The sequence below is a fragment of the Oncorhynchus gorbuscha genome, linkage group LG04, assembly GCF_021184085.1.
Source record: "Oncorhynchus gorbuscha isolate QuinsamMale2020 ecotype Even-year linkage group LG04, OgorEven_v1.0, whole genome shotgun sequence".
Classification (NCBI taxonomy): Eukaryota; Metazoa; Chordata; class Actinopteri; order Salmoniformes; family Salmonidae; genus Oncorhynchus; species Oncorhynchus gorbuscha.
The window spans coordinates 44,520,136-44,533,092 of NC_060176.1; the positions used below are offsets into that span (position 1 = coordinate 44,520,136).

General features: G+C 43.5%; 1 pseudogene; it reads left to right on the forward strand.

Moving 5' to 3' along the window:
• The first annotated feature begins 379 nt into the window (after positions 1 to 379).
• Positions 380 to 12,957, forward strand: part of LOC124032989 — a 67,085-nt pseudogene continuing 54,507 nt past the window's right edge.

Consider the following 12,957-nt stretch of genomic DNA (forward strand, 5'->3'; position numbering starts at 1 on the left):
GGGGGAGAGGGATGCATTTGGGGGTTTTATGACACCTAGTTTGGGTGTCTGGAATGTCTTTGTGTCCTGTGTGGCTCATTTGGTAGAGCATGGCGCTTGCCATGCCAGAGTTGTGGGTTCGATTCTCACGGGGTGACCAGTTTGAAAAAATATGAAAATATGTCTGCACTCACTACTGTAAGTCGCTCTGGATAAGAGCGTCTGCTAAATGACGTAAATGTAAATGTAATTAAGAGTTTACAGCACAAAACTAAAATATCAAATAAATAGACTCTGAGACAATATATTTCATCCCCCGAATGCTGGCAATAATAAGAGGTGGAATGTGGAAGATTAATGTCTATTTTTGTGATGTCATTAAAAGTTCAATGAAGACGTAATGAAGAAGACATTGTAACTGGAAGAGTTTTCATAATGTGTATATGATGTTTTTTAAATTATTTTTTATTATTTATCCGTTATTTTACCAGGTTAGTTGACTGCGAACACGTTCTCATTTACAGCAACAACCTGGGGAATAGTTACAGGGGAGAGGAGGGAGATGAATGACCAATTGTAAACTGGGGATTATTAGGTGACCGTGATGGTTTGAGGGCCAGATTGGGAATTGACTTGAAATTGTGTAGAAAATATCCAGATTAAAGAGAATGTTTTTGTGACGATAAGATTTCAGTTGTATAAACGAGATCATAAATTCTAATACCATGTCTCAATACTAGCTATGCCACAGGGAACCCAGAGAGCATGTCATAGAAACGACAGAAACGCCCCTTTCTACCCGAGGGTATAAAGCATGTGAGTTAAGAATTGACATACCAGATTAGGATGACCAGCGCTATAGCCAAGGTCTACAATTAGTCACGTTCCCGAAACTTAACCCGAGGTTGAAGAAGACAAAGAAAACCTCTTAAAAATCAATGCTATGGTGGATCTAAGAAGGTGAATTTAAGCAGGACCATCCGGTGATTCTCTTCAAATCATTGGTTGTCTACACGGCTTACCTACCCACGCTGGGAGCATTGACACGTCTGATTAGCCGTCCTCAGAAGACTACTCTCACAGAATGAGTGCAAGGAAACAGACAACTAAGAAGAAAGGATATTGTGACATCTTTGTAGACAACCAGAGGCTTACATCGGTTGAACCTCTCCCACTAAGCAGAACTCGGCCGACAAAGGCCTGGGCCTAACAGAGATAGATACCCAACCGAGATACCCGACGAAGACCTTCAAAATGTAAATACATGCATTACTCTTCTTACCCATAAGAGCAGTAGTTCGCGGCAAGGTATTAGGGCTAAAATAAGTGTAGTTTACAAATGTATCCAAGTGTTATTTATTTTTCTCTCTATCTTTCTTTTTAAGTCTACATCTTTTGTAATATGTGCCATAATGTGTTGTTCTGCTAGGGACCTGTTGTCATTGTATTAAGTTCTAATCAATAACCTCGACTGTGTGTGTGTGTGTGTGTGTGTGTGTGTGTGTGTGTGTGTGTGTGTGTGTGTGTGTGTGTGTGTGTGTGTGTGTGTGTGTGTGTGTGTGTGTGTGTGTGTGTGTGTGTGTGTGTGTGTGTGTGTGTGTGTGTGTGTGTGTGTGTTATGCCATAATTATGCCATAATTTAGCTTGTTCGTAAATAATTAATCAACTAAATTTGTGTTGTACGGAATGAGTAGTGTGATCCGGGTTTGTGGAGATTTACAGAGTCTACGATGTTCAGAATGAGACTGATGAGGAAAGAATTGAGTATTGACTGTTATTGTATAGAAATATTTTGATATATTCTTGAGTTAATTCAGGAAATGGTAACTCATTAAACAAACTTTTCCCGTGGTGCCCCAGATTACTAATTAGTTAATTGTTACATGATCAATTTAATCACATAATAATTTAACATAGTTAATTATTTGATAAATAGCATGTCATCACATTAATGATAGTCACAGCACGACACTTCCTTGTTTAGCCCATTACTTGAGCTGCTCGCCCTTTGAAATCCACAAAGAGGGGGAGCTGCTGGATGGTGATGGACTGAGAGATCAGCCAATTAAAACTGGTCACTCTTTTCACCACACCTGCCATAGACTGCCATTCAAGTCCCATTTTTGTCAGAAAGAGTAGCCATTTAACTGTGCAGCTGTCTGCACAGATGGACATTAAATACTATTGTGAGAGAATGTTCATGCATACACTTAAGTTCTACAGCATACTACATTTCAGAATAAAATAATTGCTATGAGTTGCATTATATTTAACCCTTGTGTTGTTTTAACGGTCAAACATGACAGGAGGTATCTGAAGAAGAAGAATTTGGGGAAGAAGCACAATGAGCACAATGCATCATCTTCAGATGAAGAAGAAATGCCTCAAGCTGAGAGACATTTTTGTCAAAGAACAGCAAAATAACATGGTCCTTGTCACCATATGACAACCAGGGCAGGATGGCAGCACAAAATGTCATAAGGACGACCCCAGGGCCCACAAGACATGCAGTTGCCCATTCTCAGGACATCGCCTCAACGTTCTACATGTTCATTACAACAGCCATCGAAAAAATCATCCTGGAGAAGACAAATTTGGAGGGTTTCCGTAAATATGGAGACAACTGTAAAAGGATGGATGAGATTGACCTGCATGCCTACATAGGGTTGCTAATCTTAACGGGTGTGTATAGGTCCCGAGGCGAGGCTACATGTAGTTTCTGGGATGCAGAGAGAGGAAGGGCAATTTTCCGTGCCATGATGCCACCGACAGTCTTCATACTTTCTCAAGAATGCTACAATTTAATAACCGTGAGTCAAGACCTGCAAGATGTGTGAGAGACAAAGTGGCGGACAGAAGAGAGGTCAGGGAAAAGTGGGTGAAGCATCTGCCATACCTCTACAACCCTGGGCCTGAAGTAACAGTGTATGAGCAACTGGTTCCATTCAGAGGTACATTATTATTTCCATATCTGTAATGTAAGTGATTTTCACTGTTCATTTTATTATGTATTGCTGTAATATCATTGATTTATGTGATTGTTTTCTGTGACACTGATACTAATTCCTGATAGTAATCTTTATTGTCAAAAGGACTCTGTCCTTTCTGGCAGTATATGCCCAGCAAGCCAGTAAAGTATGGCATCAAGATATGGGTGGCCTGTGACGCACAATCCAGCTACGCTTGGAAGATGCAAGTCTACACGGGGGAAGTCGACCAGTGGAGGCCGCGGAGAAGAACCAGGGGATGCAGGTTGGGCTTGATGTGACAGGTGGACTGAGTGGGCACAATGTCACGTGTGACAATGTCTTCACCTCTTATGAACTCAGTGATCTCCTCCTGAAGAGGAAGGTCATCATGGTTGGCACAGTTAGAAAGAACAAGTCTAAGCTCCCCCCTGCACTCCTCACAACAAGGGGAACTTTCTCATCAAAGTTTCCCTTCACCCCCACCACCATTCTAGTTTCTTACCTCCAAAAAGGAACAAGAATGTGGTCCTCCTGAGCACACTGCACAAAACGGCTGAGATCAGTGATCGTGAGGACAGGAAGCCAGCCATCATCCTGGACTACAACCACAACAAAGGAGGCATGGACAACCTGGACAAGGTGGTTAGAACTTACAGCTGCAGGAGGATGACTGCCTGCTGGACCCTGGTCATCTTCCACAACATCATTGATGTGTCCTCATACAATGCCTTCGTGATATGGAACAAGATCAACCCTACCTGGATGCCTGATAAGCAGAACTAGAGGAGGGTGTTCCTGGAGCAGCTGGGAAAGGTACTTGTAAGCACACACATTCAAAGAAGGGAGCGCCTCCCCCGCACAGCAGCCTCTGCAGCGCTTGTGAAAGCTGTTCAACATGAAACATGAGTTGTGAATTTGACGTCATTTCCGGTCACAACTTGCAGGCTTGTTTTCGAGTTGCTGTGCGTTTTGTTGCCAACCTATTTTGCTACCTGACAACTTTACAGTTTTCACTTTTTAATTACCGTTCATATATTTATTTATTTTTTTTTTCCTCAACTTTTTCACTCCGGACGCTTTATCTGGACACGATTTGTCAGGACCTCCAACAGCCGAAGTAGTAACATTAACATGATTCCTTCTAATTGCAGTCGCTGTACTCGCCTTACCGCGAGGATAGCTGTGCTACAAGCCCAGCTTCAGACGCAATCGTTAGGCAAGGGTAATTTCAGTGTAGGAAAGGATGAAACAGCATCTGTGCCACCAGTAAATACAGATAGTAGTATAAATCCCCTGGCACAGTCCCCGCAGCCGGACAACTTTCTCACGGTTTCTGGAAGGAAATGCTGTAGGAAAGCTCAACCGGTGTCGCTCATTCAGCCGACAGAAACTTTCAACCGGTTTTCCCCATTAAGCAGCGGGTCGGAGTCAGAGGCCGAGTCTTCTCTGGTCTCTACTCCTCCCGTTACGGGGTCTGAGACGCCGAAGCTTCCCACCATTATCTCTGACAAATTGAAAACTCTAGTCATTGGCGACTCCATTACCCGTAGTTTTAGACTTAAAATGAATCATCCAGCGATCATACACTGTTTACCAGGGGGCAGGGCTACCGACGTTAAGGCTAATCTGAAGATGGTGCTGGCTAAAGCTAAAACTTGTCACGCCTTGGTCATTGTATTTTGTGTTTTTGGTATATGTTTGGGTAGGCCAGGGTGTGACATGGGTTTATATGTTGTGTTTCGTATTGGGGTTTGTATTAATTGGGATTGTGTATGATTAGGGGTGTGTCTAGTTAGGCTTGGCTGCCTGAGGCGATTCTCAATTGGAGTCAGGTGATTCTCGTTGTCTCTGATTGGGAACCGTATTTAGGTAGCCTGAGTTCGCGTTGTATTTTGTGGGTGTTTGTTCCTGTCTCTGTGTTTGTCCCCAGATAGGCTGTAATTAGTTCTCGTTTCGTTTGTTGTTTTCGTAATTCAGTTATTTCATGTACCGTTGTCATTCATTAAAGTCATGAGTAACCTACACGCTGCATTTCGGTCTGACTCTCTTCTTACAACAGACGAACGTCGTTACAAAACTGGCGAGTGTAGAGAGTATAGAGATATTGTTATCCACGTCGGCACCAACGATGTTAGGATGAAACAGTCAGAGATCACCAAGCGCAACATAGCTTCTGCGTGCATATCAGCTAGAAAGATGTGTCGGCATCGAGTAATTGACTCTGGCCCCCTCCCAGTTAGGGGGAGTGATGAGCTCTACAGCAGAGTCTCACAACTCAATCGCTGGTTGAAAACTGTTTTCTGCCCCTCCCAAAAGATAGAATTTGTAGATAATTGGCCCTCTTTCTGGGACTCACCCACAAACAGGACCAAGCCTGACCTGCTGAGGAGTGACGGACTCCATCCCAGCTGGAGGGGTGCTCTCATCTTATATACCAACATAGACAGGGCTCTAACTCCTCTAGCTCCACAATGAAATCGGGTGCAGGCCAGGCAGCAGGCTGTTAGCCAGCCTGCCAGCATAGTGGGGTCTGCCACTAGCATAGTCAGTGTAGTCAGCTCAGCTATCACCATTGAGACCGTGTCTGTGCCTCGACCTAGATTGGGCAAAATTAAACATGGCGGTGTTCGCCTTAGCAATCTCACTAGGATAAAGACCACCTCCATTCCTGTCATTACTGAAAGAGATCATGATACCTCACATCTCAAAATAGGGCTACTTAATGTTTAGATCCCTTACTTTAAAGGCAATTATAGTCAATGAACTAATCACTGATCATAATCTGATGTGATTGGCCTGACTGAAACATGGCTTAAGCCTGATACATTTACTGTTTTAAATGAGGCTTCACCTCCTGGCTACACTAGTGACCATATCCCCCGTGCGTCCCGCAAAGGCGGAGGTGTTGCTAACATTTACGATAGCAAATTTCAATTCACAAAAAAAATGACGTTTTCGTCTTTTGAGCTTCTAGTCATGAAATCTATGCAGCCTACTCAATCACTTTTTATAGCTACTGTTTACAGGCCTCCTGGGCCATATACAGCGTTTCTCACTGAGTTCCCTGAATTCCTATAGAACCTTGTAGTCATAGCAGATAATATTCTAATCTTTGGTGACTTTAATATTCACATGGAAAAGTCCACAGACCCACTCCAAAAGGCTTTCGGAGCCATCATCGACTCAGTGGGTTTTGTCCAACATGTCTCTGGACCCACTCACTGTCACAGTCATACGCTGGACCTAGTTTTGTCCCATGGAATAAATGTTGTGGATCTTAATGTTTTTCCTCATAATCCTGGACTATCGGACCACCATTTTATTACGTTTGCAATTGCAACAAGTAATCTGCTCAGACCCCAACCAAGGACCATCAAAAGTCGTGCTATAAATTCACAGACAACACAAAGATTCCTTGATGCCCTTCCAGACTCCCTCTGCCTACCCAAGGACGCCAGAGGACAAAAATCAGTTAACCACCTAACTGAGGATCTCGATTTAACCTTGCGCAATACCCTAGATGCAGTTGCACCCCTAAAAACTAAAAACATTTCTCATAAGAAACTAGCTCCCTGGTACACAGAAAATACCCGAGCTCTGAAGCAAGCTTCCAGAAAATTGGAATGGAAATGGCGCCACACCAAACTGGAAGTCTTCCGACTAGCTTGGAAAGACGGCACCGTGCAGTACCGAAGAGCCCTTACTGCTGCTCGATCATCCTATTTTTCTAACTTCATTGAGGAAAGAACAACCCGAAATTCCTTTTTGATACCGTTGCAAAGCGAACTAAAAAGCAGCATTCCCCAAGAGAGGACGACTTTCACTTTAGCAGTGATAAATTCATGAACATCTTTGAGGAAAAGATTATGATTATTAGAAAGCAAACTACGGACTCCTCTTTAAACCTGCGTATTCCTCCAAACCTCAGTTGTCCTGAGTCTGCACAACTCTGCCAGGACCTAGGATCAAGAGAGACGCTCAAGTGTTTTAGTACTATATCTCTTGACACAATGATGAAAATAATCATGGCCTCTAAACCTTCAAGCTGCATACTGGACCCTATTCCAACTAAACTACTGAAAGAGCTGCTTCCTGTGCTTGGCTCTCCTATGTTGAACATAATAAACGGCTCTCTATCCACTGGATGTGTACCAAACTCACTAAAAGTGGCAGTAATAAAGCCTCTCTTGAAAAAGCCAAACCTTGACCCAGAAAATATAAAAAACTATCGGCCTATATCGAATATTCCATTCCTCTCAAACATTTTAGAGAAGGCTGTTGCGCAGCAACTCACTGCCTTCCTGAAGACAAACAATGTATACGAAATGCTTCAGTCTGGTTTTAGACCCCATCATAGCACTGAGACGGCACTTGTGAAGGTGGTAAACATTTTAATGGCATCGGACCGAGGCTCTGCATCTGTCCTCGTGCTCCTAGTCCTTAGTGCTGCTTTTGATACCATCGATCACCACATTCTTTTGGAGAGATTGGAAACCCAAATTGGTCGACACGGACATGTTCTGGCCTGGTTTAGATCTTATCTGTCGGAAAGATATCAGTTTGTCTCTGTGAATGGTTTGTCCTCTGACAAATCAACTGTAAATTTCGGTGTTCCTCAAGGTTCTGTTTTAGGACCACTATTGTTTTCACTATACATTTTACCTCTTGGGGATGTTATTCGAAAACATAATGTTAACTTTCACTGCTATGCGGATGACACACAGCTGTACATTTCAATGAAACATGGTGAAGCCCCAAAATTGCCCTCGCTAGAAGCATGTGTTTCAGACATAAGGAAGTGGATGGCTGCAAACGTTCTACTATTAAACTCGGACAAAACAGAGATGCTTGTTCTAGGTCCCAAGAAACAAAGAGATCTTCTGTTGAATCTGACAATTAATCTTAATGGTTGTACAGTCGTCTCAAATAAAACTGTGAAGGACCTCGGCGTTACTCTGGACCCTGATCTCTCTTTTGAAGAACATATCAAGACCATTTCGAGGACAGCTTTTTTCCATCTACGTAATATTGCAAAAATCAGAAACTTTCTCTCCAAAAATGATGCGGAAAAATTCATCCATGCTTTTGTCACTTCTAGGTTAGACTACTGCAATGCTCTACTTTCCGGCTGCCCGGATAAAGCACTAAATAAACTTCAGTTAGTGCTAAATACGGCTGCTAGAATCCTGACTAGAACCAAAAAAATTGATCATATTACTCCAGTGCTAGCCTCTCTACACTGGCTTCCTGTCAAAGCAAGGGCTGATTTCAAGGTTTACTGCTAACCTACAAAGCATTACATGGGCTTACTCCTACCTATCTCTCTGATTTGGTCCTGCCGTACATACCTACACGTACTCTACGGACACAAGACGCAGGCCTCCTAATTGTCCCTAGAATTTCTAAGCAAACAGCTGGAGGCAGGGCTTTCTCCTATAGAGCTCCATTTTTATGGAACGGTCTGCCTACCCATGTCAGAGACGCAAATTCGGTCTCAACCTTTAAGTCTTTACTGAAGACTCATCTCTTCGGTGGGTCATATGATTGAGTGTAGTCTGGCCCAGGAGTGGGAAGGTGAACGGAAAGGTTCTGGAGCAACGAACCGCCCTTGCTGTCTCTGCCTGGCCGGTTCCCCTCTTTCCACTGGGATTCTCTGCCTCTAACCCTATTACAGGGGCTGAGTCACTGGCTTACTGGGGCTCTCTCATGCCGTCCCTGGAGGGGGTGCGTCACCTGAGTGGGTTGATTCACTGTTGTGGTCATCCTGTCTGGGTTGGCGCCCCCCCCTTGGGTTGTGCCGTGGCGGAGATCTTTGTGGGCTGTACTCAGCCTTGTCTCAGGATGGTAAGTTGGTGGTTGAAGATATCCCTCTAGTGGTGTGGGGGCTGTGCTTTGGCAAAGTGGGTGGGGTTATATCCTTCCTGTTTGGCCCTGTCTGGGGGTGTCCTCGGATGGGGCCACAGTGTCTCCTGACCCCTCCTGTCTCCGCCTCCAGTATTTATGCTGCAGTAGTTTGTGTCGGGGGGCTAGGGTCAGTTTGTTATATCTGGAGTACTTCTCCTGTCCTATTCGGTGTCCTGTGTGAATCTAAGTGTGCGTTCTCTAATTCTCTCCTTCTTTCTTTCTCTCTCTCGGAGGACCTGAGCCCTAGGACCATGCCCCAGGACTACCTGACATGATGACTCCTTGATGTCCCCAGTCCACCTGGCCATGGTGCTGCTCCAGTTTCAACTAACCTGAGCCCTAGGACCATGCCCCAGGACTACCTGACATGATGACTCCTTGCTGTCCCCAGTCCACCTGGCCATGCTGCTGCTCCAGTTTCAACTATTCTGCCTTACTATTATTTGACCATGCTGGTCATTTATGAACATTTAAACATCTTGGCCATGTTCTGTTATAATCTCCACCCGGCACAGCCAGAAGAGGACTGGCCACCCCACATATGCTCTCTCTAATTCTTTCTTTCTTTCTCTCTCTCGGAGGACCTGAGCCCAAGGAACGTGCCCCAGGACGAACTGACATGATGACTCCTTGCTGTCCCCAGTCCACCTGACTGTGCTGCTGCTCCAGTTTCAACTGTTCTGCCTTGTTATTATTCGACCATGCTGGTCATTTATGAACAGTTGAACATCTTGGCCATGTTCTGTTATAATCTCCACCCGGCACAGCCAGAAGAGGACTGGCCACCCCACATAGCCTGGTTCCTCTCTAGGTTTCTTCCTAGGTTTTGGCCTTTCTAGGGAGTTTTTCCTAGCCACCATGCTTCTACACCTGCATTGCTTGCTGTTTGGGGTTTTAGGCTGGGTTTCTGTACAGCACTTTGAGATATCAGCTGATGTCCGAAGGGCTATATAAATAAATTTGATTTGATTTGATTCAGGGAGCTGAATCTTGTTCTGAACCAACTGAGGCTGCAGCTGGAGCACACAAGAGGAGGAGATGCCAATTCTGCCCCCCAAAGAAGGGCTGTAAAACAAATACTATGTGCTGCACATGTGAGAAACACGTCTGCAATGTCCATGCACACACACTTGCATAACGTCCTACATGTGCTTATTAGAGTTGATTGATATTTGTTCTTCACAGTTTTGTTTTGAATCTATTTTATTCTTATTTATTGTTGTTGTTTATACACCTTGTGGGTGGGGGAAATGGGTAGAAAATGGGAGAAGACTAGTATTTTGTAGTTGAACTCCTTATTGTACATTATATAAGAATATATCACTGTTGCCAAAAAAGTTTAAGACATTGTTTCCCTTCAATAAAATGCACTCAAAACTACTTTCTGCACATTTCTGCTACTTTCTTAGGCTATACAAGTGCTATCTCTTGCTAAAAATGTTATACTTACACCTATGCAGTACCTTTAGCAATAATAATAATAATAAAAATTAACCTCTACTAGTAAAGAAAACAATTATGACAGGAATGTTGTAATAAAATGATTGTAGTCTTTCTGCATTGTGAAGAGGGAAAACCAAGATATTCACAAAGTTTGTGACGAATGACAGGTTGTTTCTTCATGCAAAAATTGATTTGGGGTTTAAAATTAAATTAAGCTGCTTTATTTGAGAGGTTTAGAGAAGGCAGGTCATGTTCTACCCTTAGGACAAGGGAAGTATACAAAATGTTAAGACTACACAAGGGTTAAGCATTAAGGCCCAATGGATGTGGGATATGGGGATGTGGGTATACCACGGCTAAGGGCTGTTCTTAGGCACAACGCAACGCAACACGCCCTTAGTCATGGTATATTGGCCATATATCACAAACCCGAGGTGCCTTATTGCTATTATAAACTGGTTACCAATGTAAATAGAGCAGTAAAAATAAATGTTTTGTCATACCTGTGGTATACGGTCTGATATACCACGGCTGTCAGCCAATCAGCATTCAGGGCTTGAACCACCCAGTTTATAGAATAGAGTAACTACTGGTAACTACTGGAAGCGGACTGCTAGTCTGATTAACTTCCCCCCAGAAAACTCTGGCATTGGCCTGTCTTTTTCTTTCTCTCTACACCCCCTGCTTACTCTACACCCCCTGCTACAGCCATGAAGATCCATAAAGACCAAACAGCTCAGCATGGAAGTGGAGCCTCAGTAAGGAATCTACAGGTAGATATCTAACAGTGACCACAGACTGTCATAAATCAGCTGTGAACCACCAGTAGAATCTGGATCCTGAACAAGCCAGCTCCGAGAACAACCATCCATCATTTATGGGGCGGCAGGGTAGCCTAGTGGTTAGAGTGTTGGACTAGTAACCGAAAGGTTGCAAGTTCAAATCCCCGAGCTGACAAGGTACAAATCTGTCGTTCTGCCCCTGAGCAGGCAGTTAACCCACTGTTCCTAGGCCGTCGTTGAAAATAAGAATTTGTTCTTAACTGACTTGCCTAGTAAAATAAATCAAATAACAATGTGGACACAAAGGTCAGGGTTTAGGCCCAACAGGCTGGCAGGGAGCAGGAGGTCCAGCCGTAAGCCAGTCCGACATGTGAGTATCTGGGCTGGAAAGCAATCTCTCTCTGCAAAGATCAGATAAGTGGGTTTGAAGCATTCAACCTTAAGTGATGCTTTAAACATCCATTAAGTTCTTGCCGACTCAATGGATATACCATTAGCATGCTGTTCTACTTAGTTCAGTAGCAGCTCAATGCAGAAAGAATGCCAGAATAATGTATGCACCTAATGTATGTACCTAATGATTTTGCGAGGCACTAATGCTGATGTTATAGCTCATCCTCACACCATAGCCTCACACTGAGCATGGCGAACCAATGGAAAACTTCAAGAGTTGAAGCGGAGATCTTCAGAATATCACAAGTTCTGTGTTTTCCAGTTGACCCTGGAAAACACGTGTTGTTTGTTTATGCCAAAGAGCAAATATCCCATTTTCATCTTGCCCTTTCATTTTGCGCTGCATCCTAAACGCATGCTGTGCTACTGTAAAAGAGTCCACATGTGAAACTGGTGTGACGTTTCTTAAAACAAATATATTGAATCATTACGACAGCATTCCTCATCTCCAAAAATCAATAAGGCATATCATTGGAAGATTGACCATAAGAGACTACATTTACCAGGTGTCCTCCGTCGAAATTATTGCGTAATCTCCAGGTCCATGGGCGTTCCATTTTCTTCAGAGGAGAAACCAAACTGCCACAAATTATTTATCATCGATAGATATGTGAAAAACACCTTGAGGATGATTCTAAACAACGTTTGCCATGTTTCTGTCGATATTATGGAGTTAATTTGGAAAAAAGTTTGCGTTGTAATGACTTAGTCTTTGTTTTCTTTCTTACCCAAACGTGATGAACAAAACGGAGCGATTTGTCCTACACAAATAATCTTTTTGGAAAAAAACATTTGCTATCTAACTGAGAGTCTCCTCATTGAAAACATCTGAAGTTCTTCAAAGGTAAATGATTTTATTTGAATGCTTTTCTTGTTTTTGTGAAAATGTTGCATGCTGAATGCTAGGCTTAATGCTATGCTAGGCTATCAATACTCTTACACAAATGCTTGTTTAGCTATGGTTCAAAAGCATATTTTGAAATTCTAAGATGACAAGTGTTGTTAACAAAAGGCTAAGCTTGAGAGCTAATATATTTATTTCATTTCATTTGCGATTTTCATTAATAGTTAACGTTGCGTTATGGTAATGAGCTTGAGGCTATAAATAGGATCCCGGATACGGGATTGCTCGTCGCAACAGGTTAAGAAAATATTTACTAAATAAACTAAAGTAAAACATTTGACTAAAAGTAACACAATAAGGGCCTCTACAGGTGGCGCAGTGGTTAAGGGTGCTGTACTGCAGCACCAGCTGTGCCATCAGAGACTCTGGGCTCGCGCCCAGGCTCTGTCGTAACCGGCCGCGACCGGGAGGTCCGTGGGGTGATGCACAATTGGTCTAGCATCTTCCGGGTTAGGGAGGGCTTGTCCGGTAGGGATGTCCTTGTCTCATCGCGCACCAGCGACTCCTTTTGCGGGCTGGGCGC